This window comes from Phascolarctos cinereus, unplaced genomic scaffold (genome assembly GCF_003287225.1).
Source record: "Phascolarctos cinereus isolate Bilbo 61053 unplaced genomic scaffold, phaCin_HiC Scaffold_2;HRSCAF=192, whole genome shotgun sequence".
Classification (NCBI taxonomy): Eukaryota; Metazoa; Chordata; class Mammalia; order Diprotodontia; family Phascolarctidae; genus Phascolarctos; species Phascolarctos cinereus.
The window spans coordinates 179,821,922-179,842,744 of NW_027555625.1; positions in this window are offsets into that span (position 1 = coordinate 179,821,922).

Sequence of the window (20,823 nt, forward strand, 5' to 3'; positions counted from 1 at the left end):
TTTATAAATTTGATTCAATCCCCTCAATTTTTAGAAATGAGGCCTTTGTTGCAAATTTTTCCATTTCCTGTTTTCTTTCTTATTTGGCTGCAACAGTTTTGTTTTGGCAAAACCTTTTTAATTTCATGTAATCAAAATTATCCATTTTATTTTATTACCTGTTATCTCCTGTTTTGTGAAGACTAGTCTCTTATCTATAGATCTGACAAGTGCATTTTTCTATGCTGCCAAAATTTACTTATATCACCCTTTAGGTCAAAATCATTTATCCATTTTGACCTTGTTTTGTATGTAGTGTTTCCTGGCATTTTTTGTCAAATATTAAATTTTTAAACCCAAAGCTTATACCTTTGGGTTTATCAAACACTGGATTATTATGGTCTTTTATTGCTGTGTACTGTGCGCCAAATATATTCTACTAATCCACCACTCTATTTCTTAGCCAGTACCAGTTTGTTCAGATGATTACTAGTTTGTAATATAGTTTTAAATATGGAACTGCTAAACTGGCTTCTGTCTCATTTCTTTTTTCATTTTTTTCTCTTGATATTCTTGATTTTTTGTTCTTCCAGAACAAAATTTATTACTATTCTTTCTAACTCTATTAAATAAGTCTTTGGTAGTCTGATTTGCATGACACTCAATAATTAATAGATAAAATTATTATTTTATTATATTGGCTTTATCTATCCATGGTCTATTAATATTTCTCCAACAGTCTTGGATCTGTCTTCACTTCTGTGAAAAGTGTTTGGTAATTGAGTTCATTTAATCCCTGAGTTTGTCTTGGCAGATAGCTTATATTGTTTGCAGTTATTTTAATGGAATTTCTCTTTGTATCTCTCCCTGCTGGATTTTGTTGGTAGTATATAGAAATGATGATGATTTATGTGGATGCGTTTTGTATCCTTCTAATTGCCCTAATAGTGATAAAGGTCTTATGAGATACATGTATCATTTTCTATATACAAAGGTAAAGAGTGTAACCTTATTGAGTCCCTTATGATTACTTTTTCATGTTTACCTTTTCATGTTTCTCTTGACTCTTGTATTTGAAAGTCAGATGTTCTATTAAGCTCTGGACTTTTCATCAGGGATGCTTAAAAGTCCTCTGTTTCCTTAAATATCCATTTTTTTAGTCTTTGAACACCTGTACTTGGTTAGTAATCCCAGCTCTTTTTGCCTTCCAAAAAATCATATTCCAAGCCTTCTATTCTTTTAACTTGATAGTCGCTAAATTTTGTGTGATTGTGATTGTGGCTCCATGATTTTTGAATTGTTTCTTTCTTGCTACATCATGTATTTTACCTGGGAGCTCTAGAATTTGACTATAGTATTCCTGTCTTCATTATGAGATCTCTTTCAGGTGGTGATCACTGGATTATTCCAATTTCTGTTTTACCCGCTGGTTCTAAGATATTGGGTCAACTTTCCTTTATAATTTCTTGAAATTATAGATTCTGTCTTTGATCATGGTTTTCAGGTAATACAATAATTCTTAAATTATCTCTCCTTGATATATTTTCTAAGACAGTTATTTACTTGAGGCGACAGTTAACATTTTGTTCTATTTTTTCATTCTTTTGACTTTGTTGTATTGTTTCTTGATGTCTCATGGAGTCATTAACTTCCACTTGACTACTTCTAATACATACAGAAATATTTTCTTCAGTGACTTGTTGTACCTCCTTATACAATTCAATGATTCTCATTTTAAAGTAATTATTTTCATCAGTTAATTTTTTTACCTCTTTTTCCATTTGGACAATGATTCTTTTTTAAGGTGTTTTTATCTTCAGTATTGTTGTACCTCATTTTACCAAGCTGTAATTTTTTTCCTTAATTTTTTTCCTTTTGCTTTCACTTCTTTACCTTTTTTTCCTATACCACTCTTGATTTTGACAATAATTTTTAGTATTTCTAGGAATTCTTGTTGTGCTTGTATCCAAGTCACATTTATCTTCAAAGCTTTGCTTGTAGCTGTTTTGATTTCATTGTCTTATTTTGAATTTGTCTTTATCTTCCCTGTTGCCATAATAACTATTTATCATCAGGTTCTTTTGTTGTTGTTGTTTGATCATTTTCCTACCTTATTTCTTTATTTTGAACTTTATGTTAACATTGGGTTCTGTTTCCAGAATGGGGACTTGGAGGGCTGTATTTCAAAATTTAGATTTTTCCACACTGCTATTGTCAGAGGTAGTTCTGGGGGTTTGGAAGTTTTCAGTACTTCCCAGGTATGATCAGAGGAGGGGTGTGGTCACTACTTTCTTGGTCTTTACTCCAGTCCTTACACAGGGAGGGCACCTGATCCCTTGGACTTGCAACCAATACTGCTTTTCAGTGCCCCTTTTCCCTTGGGTCTGGGAATAATATTGTTCCTCAAGGTCCCTGAACCCTAGGGGCTGGGAGTGATACCGCTTAATAAGCAATTTCCACTCCCTCTTGACTGGAAGTTTTCCTTTTTACCCTTGAACTTTGATTAAGAAGTGGGGATAGGAAATGGAGTTGACAAACAGTGTCTGGTCCCATATCTATTGCTAGCACAGTGATACCTTGTAATCTGTTACTGACCAATTGCCAGATCCTCTTACTATCTCTGGCTTGAGTATATCTGAAGCTTCTGCTGCTTCTGTCACCACCACCTACTCCCACCACTGATATTTTTTCCACGTGGACTTGTAGCTAGCCGCAACCCCATGTCACAGATCTCTTTTTCTGACCTGCTAAGTTGTCTTGGGAATTAGCTCTGCCACTCAAGAATACAATTTGAGGTGATATTTTAAATTTTTTTTAAATGGAAATTTGCAGAACTCTGATGATTGATTATCTCATCTTGACTCCATCCCCATTTAATATTTTAATGATTAATACAGCTAAATATAATAGAACTATGCTGCATAATATACATATGAATTGATAGAGCAAGAAAAAGAAAAGAAAAATCATATAAATATGTACATATATATGTGTGTGGATATATATATATATAAATATGTATATATATATATATATACACACACACATACATGCATGCATACGTACATATATATTTCAATCTGCACTCTGAGGCCATCAATTTTCTGTCTGGAGGTGGATAGAATTTTATACCATGAGTCCTTCGGACTTGTGGCAAATCATTGCCTTAATCTAAGTTACTAAATCTTTCACAGTTGATTAACTTTGCAATATTACTGTTACTGCATAGGTGGTTGTCCTGGTACTTCATTTTTCTTCAGTTCATGCAAGTCTTCCCAATTTTTCTTTGCTTTTTTTCTATCCTCTTCATCATATCTTATAACAAAATAGCATTCTTTCACATTCATATACCATAACTTGCTCAGCCATTCCCAAATTGGTGGACTTATCCTTAGTTTCCAATTCTTTGCTGTTTATATTTTTTTCTTTAATTTTTAATTTTCTTTTTCTTTTTTTTCTTTAATTTTCTTGGATTTTAGATCTAGCAGCAATATTGCTATGTCACTGGGAATGCACAGTTGTATAGCCCTTTGAGCATAGTTTCAAATTGTTCTCTAGAATGGTTAGACCAGTTCACACTTCCACCAAGTGCATTTTTTCCTCATTCCCTCTGTTTTCCCACATTACCTCTAACAGGAGTTCTGAGATACTGGGGATACTGAGATTCCTCACCAACTTCAAAGGGAAATGGAGACCAGTCAGCTAAAATAATTGATTTCTCCACATTTTGCGTCTTTGTTTTTATATTTTATATTCTTTAGTTATACAGATAATAATTCTTTATTTTTATCTTTATAATTAGCAGATATGTTTCAAGTAAATACAGGGAAGAGGAAAGATTATTTCATTTTGAGCAAGGAGAATTTAGATTGAATACTTATAAGATATGTGATTAAACTTTTACTATGTAATCTTTAGTTTCTTTACCTTTAAAATGGAATAATATTCCCTCTCAATCTTGTTTTGGGGATAACTATGAGTTGCTATGAGTGAAAGCAATATTTTGTTTTGAAAAGCAAAGCAATTGTGTAATGGAGAATGAAGGGGAGCAGGAGGAAATCATGAAAAGGGCTTGTTGGTCTTTGGTGGTCCAATGAAAAAGTAATCAACCTTCATTTTATTCAGTCAAGAGAAACAAAGAGGCTTTGGGATTAGGGGAACTGCTTAAACAACAAGAAAAAATAGACATGTGAATGACCTAGGTGAGAAAGAACATTTTGTGCAAATCATGCTTCTTTGTAGAAGTCCCCCAGGCTGAAGTGAGACAAGCTTGGAGTTTTGATGATTTCTTAAAGAAGCATTTCTCCAAGTGGGTAGGTGCTGAAGAGTAGATGAGAATTATGCAGTAAGCTGTGGCGTACTAAGAAAGCTTCTTCAAATAAATTCCTTAGGGAACAAGATGTTTCAAGAGAGCTTTAATCATATTCTAAATAATTTATTTTTCAGACTTTGTTTTCAGACTACTGTGCTAGACACAACAAAATAAGACCAAGGCCTGCCAAGATGGAGCTTACAGTCTAAGAGGAACACTTTGACATACTGAGAAGAATATGATACAAATTAATATATGAGGCATATATAAGAATCATGATTACAGAATTTTAAATTGAAACAAACCACAGAAACCCTTTATTACTACCAAAAGAAATGCAAGAAAATGCTATGAATGTTCTGGGTAATGAATAGGCATAATTGGTGGTGATATGAAGAAAAATTTGGTGCACAAGTTACCATTTGAGTTACCCATTAAATGATCTTTAGGAATCCAATAGAGGGAAAGGTAGGAAAGAGGGACATTGTACAAACTTGAGAAGAAAATAAAACATGAAGAATGAGAGTACAGAGCATGTTTTTGTTTTTAAAGTCAGTGATACAGTTTAGCTGACACAGATTTTGTGGAGGGGACTAAATTACATGAAGATGAAAGGTTACACTGATGGATGATTTTGAAAGACCTCATATGTCAGGCAGAGGTTGTTAAACTTTATTTTGTAGGCATTAGGAAATCACAAGATTTTTGAGCACAAGAATGATGTGATAATATTTGTGCAAAAGATTAGTGCAGAAGTAACATGGAGATGGGTTGGAGTGGGGAGAAAATATTACCATATACTGAGAGGGTAAAAATGAGAATCTATATTATGGCTATTGCAATGGGAATATATGGAAAGGGACAGAAATTGGAACTATTATAAAGGTGGAATGGACAGCTTCATCAGCAAAAGTAACATTTCCCCCCATGACAATAAAGATTGACTCCTATATACTCTTAGAAATGATACCATATCCACAGGTAAATTTCCCTAACCCATATTTTATAGATGTCTTTCCTTTCACAAATAGTATATATCCATATATATTATAATGTTGTGACACGAAGATCAGATATTATTGATTATTTTGATTTATTTTTAGTTTAATTATACAATTAAACTCCTTTTTTTCTTTTCAGAAAAGCTAGCCCTAACAGCTAAACCAGATTAACAAAGATAGTCTCTTAAATCTAGGTTGTCTATACATTTAGAAAATAGATAGATTGAAAAGACTTTATAATTTAGTAGCAGATAATTTGGAAGAATAAAATAATCATAAAACCATAACATTTTTCAAAAAGTTAAGTCCACTTTCTAGCAGAAATGGGGATTGACCAGATGCTAAATTCCCTTTTCTGGCAGCTGTAGAAATGTTAGCCACAGGTTAATTTCCTCTTTTCAGTCTTAGATGTAAGATTCCTTTTTTTTTTTCTTGAACTAGTGTCTAAATCGAGTAATAAACTCTTCTAAGGAAGATGGGAGGGGGAGGGGGGCTTCTAACAACTGCCCACAAGTTCCTCTTTGCCAGTGCACTTTTTAGTTATAAAAGGTACCACTTCAAGGAAAGGACTTCTGGCATAGGATTAAGAAAATGTTAGAGAATCTAACTAGTCAGGTGACCTGCCTTGTCAAATTGAATTATATTCAAAACAGATCTTTGTATTTATTTTATTCCTCTTTTCCGTTATAAAAATCAGCCTTTGTCTCTGACCTCTGAGGAGTCAGGTGACCTGATTTGGTATGCAGATACTAGCTTTGCAAATTAAATCATGGATGGATCAACAGTTTTGTCCTCATTTTCCTTTTTATTTTAGGTAATTAATTTTAACAGCTGGGCAAGAAGGAGTTAATTAGAAAAGAATTGAGGGATGATCAAGAAAGGGGAAACTTACTTCTTGGAATGAATCACATAGGTTAAAGCTGGCTTGTTAGTTAAGTTCAGGAGAAAAAGTGTCAATGTGATAGCTTCTGAAAGACAACATTCAAGCATATATGATAGGAAAACAAAAATAACTGAATGCACATAAGCTAAAATAATAACATTGGTTATGTTTCACGAAGAAATATATTATAAAACTAAAAATCAAACAAGTATCACATTGGAAGTTAGGAAACCAAGATTCAAATTATAACTCTTACAGTTTACTACATTGGTAATCTTGTGCAATCTTAGAAAATTTCTGAAAAGGTGATTGGCCATGACTACACCCAGGTTAGTAATTTACATGAAGATTTAGCCAAATCAATGAGTGCTCACACATGTGTATTTTTTAAAAATTGATGGTCTTGAGTGTAAGCATTCACATTAGCTTAAAGGCAATATTAGACAGAGGAAATAACATTAAAGTGAGAGTCAGAGAGTATAGATTATGCTGTCTGGACCTTCATTATGTTTTCAGTAAAATGTAGAATTGAACAGGTACCCTCAATCTCTTGCATTCCTTGAATATAGGATTCAAAAGGTATGAAACATATATGATTCTAAATATATAATATTCATTTTATATGAAATATGATTCTAATAGTATCTCATCAAATGAAAGAAAGGACTTATATAAATACTGGCCTGTATGTTCTTATCTTTCCTATAACTGAAGAAATGAAAAAAAAAAGCTTTCAGTCCTTAGAAACTATTATGAATCATATGTTTATTATAAGTCCTGAAGTTCTTTGCTCATCATTGTGTTGAGATGAACATCGCTTCTTTGAATGCTCAATATATCATTATATTTGATGAGTCAAAATGTGTCAGGAACTTTGCTAGGCACTAGAAATAAAATCTGAGCACAAAATGTAACCATAGCCTAAAGAAACATGCAAATGTTTGGTCTTTTCCACTGTGTCTTTAAGTCAATCCTTAAGGGATACAGTGATTTGTTTCCATTTCTAAATTTATAATTAAACATGAAATTCACTTGAATTTTTGATAATCTTGCTACCTTAGGTAGTTGAGTTGTTGAAAATCAAACAAGCACCTGTGTTAGGATCTCATAGCCTGAATTGTCTATAAAGACTGCAGTTAAGCCCTAATTTCATTAGTCGTATTTTGTTTAATAGTAACCATGAACTTTAAATGCCAATTTGTGACCTCATCTAAAGGGTGATACCACATTGGCTGAATATGATAGAGATACCTGGAGATGTTAAAGGCCATGGTTTACTCTCAGATTATTTTTAAAAAGTGCAGAATTGTTTGAATTAGTATTTCTTTCCATTTTACTTAAAAGGAATTATATATGATTATATTTGTGTGTGATTATGTTCAGGAATATTTTCTTTAAAAAATAGAAAGAAAGAAAAATTAATCTTCTTGCTGAGTATTAATCTTAGGCATTGGGAAAGAGACAAATTTGTATGATAGAAATTGTCTCAAAGTGGAAAATATGATGATCTGATTTCAAGATTATGTTGAGGGTTGAAGATAATAATCTTGGATCTATGCAAAGTATACCCTATGTCATTTGAGACAAGACACCTTTACTCAGATAATTTTTACTCTTCTCTTTAAAATAAGTGATTGATCTTTTTTTCTTACAATAAAATTGTACCGATATCTTTTTTCACATCATAATTTATACACTCCATTTTTCTATCCCAGATAGTCAAACCATATAAGAAATATTTTTAAAGACAAAAAAACCCTCAGCATAATAACAATACATCAAATAATCTGAAAATAAGTTCAATATACATAAATATGTGGATATTTCACCTCTTCACAGGGGTGGGGTGTGGCTGTGTTTTAATATTTCTTCTTTTGAGTCATGCTACTTCATTATAATTTTGCAATGTTCACTTTTGATTTTTTTTCATTCTTTCTGTTTACCTTGTTGTAGTTATATTTTTATTGGCTTTTCTTACTTCACTCTATATCAGTTCACATAGAACTTTCTGTGCCTCTCTGTATTTGTCACATTTATCACTTCTTATACCACAGTAATATCCATTTACATTCATTTACAACAATTTGTTAGCAATTCTCTAATGAATGGGAATCTACTTTGTTTCCAATTCTTTGTTATCAGAAAAAAATGCAACTATAAATGTTTTGGTCTATGTGAGAACTTTATTCTTTTCAATGGAATATTAGCCCAGTAATAGGATCTGAAGGCCAAAGAGTATGCACCTTTTAGGTACTTTATAATTTCAATGTGCTTCATTAAATTGTATCAATTCACAACTTTATGTCTATCTTTCCACAACTCATTCCCATTTTATTAATACTATCTTTGGTGATCTTTGCCAACTCACAGGGTATGAGGTAAAATCTCATGGATGTTTTGGCTTGCATTTATTTTATCATTAGATATTTGGAACATTCTTTCACATTATTGTTAATAATTTGCAATCTGGGGAAAACAGTTTGTTCATATCCTTTGACCATTTATCTATTGAAGAGGCCTAACTAATTTTTAAGGATGCTTCAAGCTCCAACTTATTTTATAATTTGATTCTGTAAAGCTATTTTTAGTATAATTAGCTCCTGGATTATTATTTAGAAATAACTACTTCAGTCCACATATAAAATATTTATTTTCAGCCACAAATGAAAAGAGTAAATCATTATTGAACTTCTATTCAAGTAATATTTAACTTGTCATTTTTTTTAATTAAATTTACAGTTCAGGAAGCTATTTACTTCACTCCACAACTTTGCTGCTGGGAAATATATATATGTGTATATGTATGTATGTATGTGTATGTGAGTGTGTGTGTGTGTGGGTATATATATATATATATATATATATATATATATATATATATATATATATATATACCCACACACACATATGCACATATATATGTATACATACACATATATACATATGTACATGCACATATATGTATGTACGTATGTTCTAAGAACTGGTGGGGTGAGCAACTTGAGCTTGGATGTCTCCAATTATATATTTTAGGAATATTTGCTTTTTAAAAAATGATTAAACTGTTCTTGGGAATGAAAACAAACTATTTATTCTGTAGTGACCTATGTTGTATGAACAACATATCTGAATTTCTGTATAGTTGGTTAAGACAAGGTGGTCATTTAATTAGCTTCCCCTTTTTATTCCATTGAACCACATCCGCTTTTTTCTTAAAATAGCATTTAAAAATATTAAGAGCAAGGAAGAACTGAATTTGGGAATGAGAGGAGGGTGGGAGAGTGGACAGCTGGTGTGTGTAGGATGTTGCAGTCTTCCTCTGTCATTCTGTTCAAATGTAGGAGGAGACCAAATGGCAGCATTTATCCAGGAATAAGATGCTGAACACATTTCAGCCTTGGCCATGTTATCTATCAGTCCTTCTTGGCAAAGTAGGAAAGTTTTCAGCATTCCCAAATCAGAATTTTTATTTCTTAAGATTTTCACACTTGCCTGAATTCTTCCCACATGTCATAATGCTGACATGCATTGCAAAAGTTGCTTTAGGAGCTATTTATTGAACTAAATCTTTTAAAGGAAATGCTTGGATGCAAGAAAGGAATTATATCTAAGACCTTATGTCTGAGTTCAGTGATAACAGGAGGCAAATTTTCAAAATGTTCAAGTTTCCTAAACCAGTGTTATTTTGTTAATCATGCTCAGTATCACTCCTTACATATTATTCTTAGAAAAGACTGGAAAATAAACTGAAGCCTTATTTGCTTTTAAAAATCAGTGAAACCCATTATGAGCTCATTTGTGGGGCTATTGACTACACTGATCCAGTTTTCTACCCATCAACCCCTTCTAATCCTTTATAATTGGTGCCCATAACTTTTTAAAGATTCTCAATAGAAGAATTATACAACATCCTGGAGAGAAGTTCCTCTAATTCATTGTTTTGTCATTATTTGTACAATGTCATACTTTCTTTGTATACCTCTTATCCCTTAACCTTGCTAACTAAACAGTCCAGCTTATTTCCCAGTTAATTTTTTATAAAAAAATATTGTTTATGTCACCTTTCAAAATAGCTATTGCCTATTTATATACATGAAACTCTCCATTGTGTATTGGGCTACCTATGATTTGAAATGTTTCCATTGTGTTGTATTCATGCTACTTATTCATATAACACCAGCAACAGAATATGGATACAAAAGGGCAGGGAGAGAAACAGAGAGACAGAAAAACAGAGAGAGAGAGAGAAAGAGAGAGAGAGAGAGAGAGAGAGAGAGAGAGAGAGAGAGAGAGAGAGAGAGAGAGAGAGAGAGAGAGAGAGAGAGAGAGAGAGAGAGAGAGAGAGAGAGAGGGAGAGAGACAGAGACAGAGAGACAGAGAGAGACAGAGACAGAGAGAGACAGAGACAGAGACAGAGATAGATAAAGACAGACAGAGACAGACAGTCAGAGACACACAGAGACAGCCATATAGAGATAAGGAGACACAAAGACAGAAAAAGGCAGAGATAGAAACCAGACAGAGAGACAGATCCAGAGAGGCAGGGACAAACATTTTGAGGTGGAAGACATATGACATAATCAAAAGCACTGCAAAAAACTTTAAAAATGTATTTTTATTCTGAAGCATCAAATAAAATTTACATTTCCACATAAATAATAGAAAAGAAAAAGAATTAGACATAAAATTTCAGAGATAAAGGAAGGAAGGAAAGAAGGAAGGAAGGGGAATCATTGAGACATCTTTTTGAAGAAGCTGCCCCAGTTTTTGAAATTTAGTACATAATATTTTCCTATTCACCTCTAAGTCCTGCTCATAGTATGTCTTCAGTGCTTCTCCACAGCAAATGTATTGATAGAGTAACTCAATGTTCTATCCATCCAATTGCACAAGTATAATCTGAGTAGCAGACATTTATTATGTATTTGATTTGTTCCACTTGGATAAGATGGGTATTTTCTTTCCTTATAATATTATTATATTAATAATTGGAAACACTAAAAATATTTTTTTGCTGTTGCTTGTATCAAATCATTTTTAAAATTTTTCTTCTTATTCACTCATTCACTATTGTCCAACTCTTCACGTCCCCATGGACCATACTGTCCATGGAGTTTTCTTGGCAACAACAGTGAAGTAGTTTGTCATTATCTTCTCCAGGGGATTAAAACAAAAAGAGGTTAAGTGATTTGCTCAAGGTTGCGCAGATAGTAAGTGTCTGAGGTTAGATTTGAACTAAGTTCCTCTTGATTCCATGCTCAACACTCTATCTTCTGAGTCATTTAGCTGCCCCATTTTATTATATAATGGAAAACACCTTGCTATAAAGATTTTAAGACTATTATCTATTGAGTCAATTCAACCAAAATAAACATACAGGGTTTTGTATGCTCTATGCCTTCCATTACATTGTAGGACTGTGAAGATGTAATCTGTTATTAAAAATTATCTGGTACATTTTCATCATGGATTCTCTCAACAAATTTGTAGATCATTCTCATAAAGATCTTAAAAAATTAAAAACTAGGCCTTTGTGCTAGCCATTGCTTCTTTGTTGCATTTTAAAAATAATAATATTCTCTTTCCTCCTGTTCTATTCTTATTCTTCCTCTTGGATCAATTTGAAAATTGATCCATAAGTCCTTATAATACTCTTTCAAGTTAGGTATAGATGGATTTGTGTATGTTCTTGGTCAGCTCCAGATGTCTTCACTTTTTCCTCTTATCCATTTTCTTATATACCATGTTAAAGATTGAAGTGTTAAACTACAAATGTTATCATCAAATGTTAGAACAACTTGTTATAGAAAAATTGTCAAGTTCCTAGATTTAACTGAAATTTTTTTGAGGGGAATGAAAGCCATGATAAAACCCATGACTTATTCCAAAGAAGGATGAACTAAAAAAGAGAGTATGGTGAGAGGTATATATATTAAGAAGTTATGACTGTGTGAGGAAATCCATGAATTGGAGTGGGGTAAATGATGAAAACTATTTCTGTGAATGTCATTAGATGGAAGTGATATGGTTTTCATTACCAGATTATACCACAGACTACCTGGACAGAAAGATGAATTGGAGAAAGTGATTCCATAGACTACCAAACCAGAAAGATATCACAAGCCTGGCAGAGATGTATGATATAGTAAAACACTGATCTAGACATCAACAACATTTAATGCCAGATAAACCTCTTTTCTTTTTTCTGGACACAATTACTAAATTAGTAGATAAGGAGAATTCTGGAAATCTAGTTTATATGAATTTAGTTAAGCTTATGATAAAGTATTTCATACTATTCTTCCTTAGAATATGACAAGAAATGAATTGGATAATAACATAATTGGATGAATCCATAATTGGTTCTGATAGTCTGATTCAAAGAGTGGTTGTGAATACATTGTTTAATGTCAATTTGGCAGTAAGTCTCTAGTCTGATGCCCTGGAAATATATCTTTGTCCCTGTGCTATTTAACATTGTTGTCAATGATTCTGAAAAAGACAGAGATGGTATATTCATCAAATTTGAAAGCTGGGAAGGATATCTTACAAACTGTATGATACAGTCAGGATGCAAAAGGATCTAAATAAGGTGGCACTTAGAGTTGAATCTAAAGTAATGAAAATATATAGGGATAAATGTAAAGCCTTTCACTTAGCTAAAACATGGCAGGGGGAAATTTCCCATACATATGATAGGGGAGATATGGTTAGACAACTGAAAAACAAAAAACTTGGATGTTTTAATGCATGTAGATTTTAATAGGAATGAGCAATGTCATATGGCAACCTATGAAAATATGATCTTAGGCTGTACTGAGGGGCAAACTTTCTGCAACTGGGCAATCCTGGTGCCATTATGCTCAGATGTGTCAGAACTCATTTGCAGTATCTTATGTTGAGTTCTGGTCATTGTAGTTTAAGAAGGATATTGATAAATTGCAGAGTGACCTGAAAAGAGTAACAAGGATGATGAAGAGACTTCAATTCATGACAAAGGAAGATTACTTGAAAGGAATAGCCATGCTTAGCTTGGAGAAGACAAGACACAACAGGGGTTATTATAGTTGTCTTCAAATATATTATGGGTTGCCATAAGGAAGAGGGACTAGATTATTCTGTTTATCCCCAGGTGACATCAATAATAACTTACTAAAAATAAAAACTATGAAAAGATGAATGGGCTGCTTTAAGAAGAGGTGGGTTCCCTTACTTGAGATACCTTCAAGCAGAGACTGAATGGCTGCTGCTTGGGTATGTTACAGTGGAGATTTATTTTATGTATAGTTTGACCTAGATGGATGCTGAAGTCTTTTTCCTGTATTGAAATTCTGTGACTGTGATTCTATCAATCTGTAATATTTTCAAGTGGTAACTGAAGCTTCACTGAATTTTTATCTTTTTAGACTTTTATGAGCTAGGTGAATTCAGAATTGGTTGTAATAGTATGACTCAAGGAGTAGTGCTGAAAGGTTCAATGTCAACTTGGCAGTAAGTCTCCAATGGAGTAGCCTCTAATATGTATACTTGGTCCTGTGCCAAATATCTTAATAGTAGTGCTAATTTAAATTATATCTGAAATATTTAAGCATGCATTATAATTTCATAAAACTTTAAAAATAGTTTTCAACCATATCATATATAGTTATTTAACTTGTGTTGCAACCACTGTTTTACAAATTTTTAAGCAATTGGGGTTAAGTGACTTGCCCAGAGTCACACAGCTAGTGTCAAGTGTTTGGTCTGAGACCGGATTTGAACTCAGGTCCTCCTGACTTCAGTGCTGGTGCTCTATCTATGATGCTGCCTAGCTGCCCCTATAATAAGCTTTTTTTAAAAAAAAATTAAGCATTTGGGGTTAAGTGGCTCACACAGATAGTAAGTGTCAAGTGTTTAGTCTGAGGCCAGATTTGAACTCAGGTCCTCCTGACTCCAGAACTGGTGCTGTATCCACTGCTCCAGGGAATTCCCCATGCAACCATTTTTTTTTTAAATGTGGACTTGTAACCAACATATAACAAAGGAAAATTATCTATCTTACCTAATATGTCAGCTAGGGATGCAGCTGTTAGCCTCAGTTCATATATTAGGGTGGGGATGGGGATAGAGCACCAAATTTAAAACTAAAAGAACCTTTTTGTATAGTTTAGTCCAATTTAGTCTAGTGTACATAACATATATCATATAATCATAGAAGGTACCCAGAGACCCAGAGAAGTTAAGGTATTTACCTACAGTCACTCAATAAACAGAGTTTGGTGTTAGATCTAAGCCTTCTTAACTTCAAGGCTGGAATTATATTTACTATGCTACAATAATGAGTCCAAAATAAAGTCAGATTTGTGACTAGGGCTACACAGTCCTACTCATTCTATTAGTTTAAATGTTTAATCCATTCACTTTCATAATCTGTTACTTGAACAAAATGTCAGGTTTGATTTTTTCTTCCTCTTCTGAGTTGAGATATCTATATCTATATCTATATCTATATCTATATCTATATCTATATCTATATCTATATCTATATCTATATCTATATCTATATCTATATCTATATCTATATCTATATCTATCTATCTATCTCTATATATAGACATAGATATAGATATAGATATAGATATAGATATAGATATAGATATAGATATAGATATAGATAGATATAGATATAGATATAGATATAGGTATAGATATATAGGTATAGGTATAGATATAGACATAGACATAGACATAGACATAGATATAGATATAGATGATATAGATATAGATATAGATATAGATATAGATATAGATATAGATATAGATATAGATATAGATATAGATATAGATATAGATATAGATATAGATATAGATATATAGGTATAGGTATAGATATAGACATAGACATAGACATAGACATAGACATAGACATAGACATAGACATAGACATAGATATAGATATAGATATAGATATAGATATAGATATAGATATAGGTATAGGTATAGATAGAGATATCTATCTGTTTTTCTATCTATCATATTTCTTGGCCTGAGTTCATTGAGGAAATGTGTATACTGGGAAGTTCACTGAATTTCACATCAGACTGCTTTGCAGTCCAACCATTTCCTTGTGTGCCATAGACAAGTCAATTCCCTACGCTGAATTCATTGTAATATAAGGATTGAATTAACTGTATTCTGATGCCCTTTCTGGTTTCAACATTACATCGTCCTCACTTGTTCACATTGTTTTGTAAAGGCAAACTGACTTTCATGAAGATAATATACTTCAATAATGTAAAAAAAGAAATGTGAATGTGATTTGTTCAGTGCTTCCTGTAATAATGAGGCTATTCCTGCCCCAACATATATAGCATTATTTATTTACACATTATGTTCTGAATAAGTCACAATTGATAAGAATGACTCTACTTGCCTAGATTGTGTTTCAGAGTCTAGCTTTTCAACAAATATCTCTTGGTGTTTGTATTTCTCTGAAATTTGTGTACCCAGTACTGTCAAAACTTGACTTTTATTTCAATTTCAAAGTTACTGTCTAAACCTCTATGAGTAGAAGTTAAAGGTAGGTGGATTTTGAAACAACAGAAAAGAAAATTCTCTATTATATAAACCCATTGGGAAATAGAATGGGTTATCTAGTATCTGAGGCAGTTAGATGGTTTGGTGGATAAAGAAAAGGGCCTGGAGTCAGGAAAACCTGAGTTCAGTGTGACCTCAGACACTTACTAGCTGTGTAAACCTGGGCAAGTCACAACCTTTGTATGCCTTAATCCACTACGGAAGGACATGGTAAAACACTCCAGAGTATCTCTGCCAAGAAAACCCCATACAGGGTCACAAAGAGTTGGATATGACTGAACGACTGAACAACAACGACAACAACAATCTGGTATTAGGAAGAAGAATGAGGAAGGAATAAGTATTTAAGCAGTATTTACTATGTGTAAAGCACTTTGCTAAGTGCTTTTTATAAATATTAACTCATTTCATCCTCACAACTCTTTGAACTAAGTATTGTTATCATTTACATTTTGCGGCTAAGGAAACTGGGGCAAACAGAATTTAAATGTCTTATTCAGGGTCACATAGCTACCAAGTGTATGAGGCCAAATTTCAACTCAAGGCTTTTTGATCCCAGGCCCCACATTCTATCCACTGTGCCATCCACCAGCTGCCTCATTATAGAGATGTCCTGAACACTTGAGTTGTTTAAGAATACCAGAATGCTACATGTTCAGGATGTTGTAGATAATTTTCCTGTTTTGGATATGTATTTGGAGTAGATGACCTCTAAAAATCCTTCTAGGACCAAAACTATGAGTATCAGTGAAATGTAAATTACTTGTAATCTTCATGGACTTTCATAGAATCATACTTTGAGCCTCACTTCATTCACCCGTAATAGGAAATGAGGATGTCAGACTACTTGAACTACAAGGTTCCTTACAATTCTGAATCTATGAGCATTTGAAATAATTAGTCTTCATTTACAACTACACTATTGTCTTCTAGTGGAAATGGGGAATTATAGTACAACTTCTAAGGGGAGTTATTTAAAACTTTAGCCATAATGTTTCTATATTGTTGGTTTTTCTTTTCCATTTTTTCTTTCTTAACTTTTGTCTGATATAATTTTGTAGATTAAAACAGTTAGGCATAACTTTAAATAGCATATATTGTTTTCAATTATACAATCTGATGGCAAATATTTCATGACAGTGATTTTTGGCATTTGTAATAGGATTTGGAGAGCTTTACAGCAAAAACTGTGCCAGTGGAAAAATCGTATTTAGCAAAGCTAAATTGTAATATGTACCCTATTATGCTCACTGCCATCCGACAGATGTTTGGTAGCCAGTGTGATATGAATTAGTGCTGTCACTTTACTAATAAACCAAGAATAAAACCACTGCTGTTGTTTTCAGCAGACATTCTGAACAGAAACCAAACACTGAATCAGGGTATATAACAAGATGATATAATATGTTTCTGTGGCATGCAAACTCATTCTGAGTCAATACTGTGATATGGCCACCAAAAATAAGCTAATATGATCTTATTGTTCAGTTGTGTCTCACTTTTTGTGACCCTGTGGCCATATCACACCAATAATGTCCATGGGTTTTCCTTGGTAAAAATGTTGGATTAACTTGTGATTTCCTTCTCTAGTGTGTTAAGGCAGAGATTAAATAATTTCCCCAGGGTCATACAGCTAGTAAGTTTCTGAGGTTGAATTTGAACTCAGATTTTCCTGACTTCCAGGCCCAGTGCTCTATTCATTGAGCCACCTTAAATGCAGCATAGGGCCCAGTACTATGGAGATAGAATTCTAGTACATTCTTTGGTTATTTCATATCTGAAATACTATGCTCAATTCTGGGCAACACAGAAAGGATAAGATAATATTAAAGATAAAGGTAAGATAAGATAAAGACTGTGAGTATCAAGATGAAAAGATTCAAGCTTGTTTCATAATCAACAGATGAAGAAACTCAGAGTAATCAACCCATAAAATAGAAAATCAAAGAGGGAAATAATAGTTACCTTCAAGTATTTGTAGGCAACAATAAAGAAATGGATTTAGATTTATTCTGGTTGTCCACAGAGGGCATAAAGGAGAACAATGGCTGAAAATTACATAGGCAGATTTAGGCATGATACTAGGAAAAAAAATTAGACCTATCCTGGAATGAAATGGACATGTAGAGAGATGACAAATTCCCTCCACTAGAATTAATCAAGCAAATAGTTGGATGTCCATTGTTGAAGATGTATATAAGGAGTTCTTTTTTAGGTATTGGCTGTGCTGGACAGCCTTCCAGATTCTAGGATTCTGCTTCTGTTATAGGAAGGATATAATCAAGGGAAAGCAGAATTTTTTTTTTTTGGCAAATGTAATTATCTCATATTGACTAAATGTTCAATGATTCATTGTAAAATAGTCTCTTCTACAGTTAGCCAATAAACATTTATTAAGCACCTATTATAGGTCAGGTACTGTACTAAGTGCTGGGGATACAAAGAAGGCAAAAGACAGTCCCTGCCCTCTAGAAGCTCTCAATCTAATGGGGAGAGACAACAAGCAAACAAATACTTATAAATAAGCAATATATAAGATAAATGGGATATAATCAAAGGAGGTGGCAGGAGAAATAAGATAAGTTGGGAAAGACTTCTTGCAGAAGATAAGGCTTTAGTGGGGACTTAAAGCAAGCCAGTGAAGCTGGCAGGAGGAAGGAAGTGAAATAAAGAGGAAGCGCAATCAGGTATGGTGGACAGATGAAAAAATGTCCAGACCTGAGAAAATAAATGTCTTGACAATGGAACAGCTATGTGGCCAGAGTTACTGGACTAAAGTGTACATGGTAAAGAGTAAGATGAACAAAGACTAGAAAGTTAGGAGGGGAGACATTATGAAGGGTTTTGAAAACCAAACAGAAAAGAAGCCAACATAAAGACAAGGAGACCTACATTCAGTTCACTCTCTGGCATAAATTAATTGTTTGACCATGAACAAACTGAACAAGCCACTTAATCTCTCAGTCCTTTTTGTACCTTTTTTAGGATTGTAAGGTGCAAAGAAAGCACTACCCTGCTTTAGAAGAGAATGTTCCTCCTCCATGTGTTCTCTATGCCAATTAAATAATAGATCTATTTCCTATTCCTGTTGTTCTTCTACAGTGAACTTGGGTAGCAAGGATTATCTGTTTTGTTTGTTTGTTTGTTTGTTTTTAATTCTTGGACAAGACACAACCTTGATATTTTGACTACTTCACATCATTTAGAAAATAATAGAAGCTGATTACTTCACTACCAAATTTTCAAAACAGCAGGCCATCTCCAAGAAGAAGTATAAATGGCCTAGTTAGTGTTTGGCTAAGCACTACTCTTGTTCATTTTGTTTTATTACCCTTACTTTCAGTACTTCTACCACACTCTCATCTCCATGTCCTGGTAGGCTTTATATGCTATTCCTGGACTACTTAGTAATCCTATTAAGGAAAGCAAGCCTGTCCTGTGCTCCCCCCAGAGAATTTAGATTTTTTCGAGTTTGGAAGGATCCTGGAGTTCATCCTGTACAAGCCTTCATCCAATTCAGGAATCTTTTCTACAGAATGCTTGACAAGATAGTATTTCCTAAACTATGGCCTTTTAACCCTCTACTCAATAAGCTTCAAAGTCTGCCTTTTACCAATAAGATAAAGCAGAAAGCCTCTATTTAGCATATAAAACGTTTATAACCTCATCCAGTAGTGTTTGTCTTGACTTCACATGCTACTTTGCTACTTCTCTCACACCACGTTCCCATCATGTCTTTCCAATGGTTGTTCCCACATACCAGGAATGTTTTTTTAGTTTGCCTGGCTTCCTGTAAGTCTCAGATTAAATACTACCTTGCACAGGAGGCCTCCTTCAGTCCTCTCACTTACCACTGCATTCCCTTCTCAGATCACCTTCAATCTACTCTGTATCTATCCTGTTTATATTTAGGTATTGCATGTTGTTGTTGTTGTTGTTTTCCTTTAGAATGGATACTCCTTGAGTGTAAGGACTGCTTTAGCCTTTCTTTTCATTCTCAATGCTTAGCACAACATCCAGCACATAGTAAGTACTTAATAAATAAATACTGATTAGGCATTGACTGAAGTCTGCTGACACACACTTCTGGTGCACACAGAGATCACTATCTCATAAGATAATCCATTACTTTGTCTAGCTCTCATTTTTAAATAGTTCTCAAAAATTAAGCCAAAATTAGCCTCCCTGTAACTTCTGCCCTTTGATTTTACTTCTTACCATTGAAGCTAAACAGAATAATTTTACTTTTTTATTTTCTAGGACTACTCATCAAATAGATGAAGACAGGCACAACACTCCCCCTTAAATTTATCATTTCCAGATTAGACACCCTCACTTTTTATGACTATTCTAGTTTTATTTTGAGATTCCACCATTCTAGTCATCTTTCTCCAGATACGTTCTGGTTTGTCAGCGATGCTCTTAAAATGTGGATGTTTTAATAAAATATGTTGCAATCAATGAGCTTGGATTTGGTAACCACTAGAATTTGAAATGCTTATTTATTCATTGACTATTGATTGCTAAAGCCTTTACTACCCACAATGAAGTGTGTACTATTTAAGATATGAATAAATAGTACCCAGAAATGATAACCATACTATAAAAATTCTACTATTAAATAATGCTAATGATACTACTCAGTGATTTTAACATAAATATGACAAAAATTCTTTCTATTTTATTTGACACTTGTCACAATGGCAGTGTATACATCATGTTACACAAATGTAGATTTGCTAATCATCATCCAATTCAATAAATATTTCAGTGAACTTATTGGGATATTTATCTGTTAGTAAGAATGATAAAAAGAGTATGGTAAAACATGATATTAATAAAAATAATTAGGATCATAGGTTGAAAGCAATAACAGAATCTTATCTAATTTAACCCCTTGCTTTTACAAGTGAGTTAACTAAGGAGAGATTAAGTGACTTATTCAAGGTCTGTTAGGAAGTGACAGAATAAAGATTTGAACCTAGGTCCCTGGACTCTAGAATGAATAATTTTTCTATTACAAGACACTGTCTCCCAGTAAATAAGTACTCTAATAAGTGTGCTAGGTGGCA